The following is a 1,622-nucleotide window of genomic DNA, read 5'->3' as shown; positions in this document are numbered from 1 at the left end:
GTGGGGGGAAAGTAGCAGAGAGTGCAATAGGTGAGTGGGGGAGGGGATGAAGGTGATAGGTCAGGGAGGAGAGGGTGGAGTGGATAGGTGGAAAAGAAGATTGCCAGGTAGGAAAGTCATGGGGACAGTGAGCTGGAAGTTTGGAACTGGGGTGAGGTGGGGGAAGGGGAAATGAGGGAACTGTTGAAGTCCACATTGATGCCCTGGGGTTGAAGTGTTCTGAGGTGGACAATGAGACGTTCTTCCTCCAGGCGTCTGGTGGTGAGGGAGCAGCGGTGAAGGAGCCCCAGGACCTCCATGTCCTCGGCAGAGTGGGAGGGGGAGTTGAAATGTTGGGCCACAGGGCGGTGTGGTTGATTGGTGCGGGTGTCCTGGAGATGTTCCCTAAAATACTCTGCTAGGAGGCGTGCAGTCTCCCAAATGTAGAGGAGACCGCATCAGGCGCAACGGATACAATAAATGATATTGGTGGATGTGCAGGTAAAACTTTGATGGATGTGGAAGGCTCCTTTAGGGCCTTGGATAGAGGTGAGGGAGGAGGTGTGGGCGCAGGCTTTGCAATTCCTGCAGTGGCAGGGGAAGGTGCCAGGATGGGAGGGTGGGTTGTAGGGGGGCTTGGACCTGATCAGGTAGTCACAGAGGGAACGGTCTTTGCGGAAGCCGGAAAGGGGTGGGGAGGGAAATCTATCCTTGGTGGTGGGATTTGTTTGGAGGTGGCGGAAATGTCGGCAGATGATTTGGTTTATGCGAAGGTTGGTAGGGTGGAAGGTGAGCACCAGGGGTGTTCTGTCCTTGTTACGGTTGGAGGGGTGGGGTCTGTGGGCAGAGGTGTGGGATGTAGATGAGATGTGTTGGAGGGCATCTTTGACCATGTGGGAGGGGAAATTGCGGTCTCTAAATAAGGAGGCCATCAGGTGTGTTCTGTGGTGGAACTGGTCCTCCTGGGAGCAGATACGGAGGAGGCAGAGGAATTGGGAATACAGGATGGCATTTTTGCAGGAGGTAGAGTGGGAAGAGGTGTAATGCACGTAGCTGTGGGAGTCGGGTTTATAAAAAATGTCGGTGTCAAGTCCGTCATCATTAATAGAGATGGAGAGGTCCAGGCGGGAGAGGGAGGTAAAAGATACCACTGTCCAATCTCTTCTTAAATGAAGCCATCTAGCCCAGACATCATCTTGGTAAATCTCCTCTGCATCTTCTCCAGTGCGACTACATCTGTCCTATAACGTGGATCCCAGATCTGTTTTGTAATGTTAACTAGATTCTAACAATTCCAAGGCTCTGTGTTAGAATAATTCTGCACAAGCTGCAATTGAGGGCTGGGTTAGAGTGGTGTAGGTAAACCGACGTTTCGAGCAAAAACTCTTCAATCAGGCTTCATTCCTGATGAAGGGCTTTTGCTCCAAACGTCGATTTTCCTGCTCCTCGGATGCTGCTTGACATACTGTGCCTGTCTAATCTACACTCTCATTTCCAGCATGTGCACTTGTGCCCATCTATTGAGGCTGTGCAGCTGGATGCCTGAGCCGCGGTAGCTTGTGGGAGTTGTAGTTCGGGCTCTGGCACCTCGCCGGAAGTGGTTGGAGCTGACCCATCCGGCGACTACAAGTCCCAGAGAGCGC

Source organism: Hemiscyllium ocellatum, chromosome 20 (assembly GCF_020745735.1).
Source record: "Hemiscyllium ocellatum isolate sHemOce1 chromosome 20, sHemOce1.pat.X.cur, whole genome shotgun sequence".
NCBI classification, from domain to species: domain Eukaryota; kingdom Metazoa; phylum Chordata; class Chondrichthyes; order Orectolobiformes; family Hemiscylliidae; genus Hemiscyllium; species Hemiscyllium ocellatum.
The sequence above is the reverse complement of the archived record's forward strand: the minus strand, read 5'-3'. Positions refer to the sequence as shown.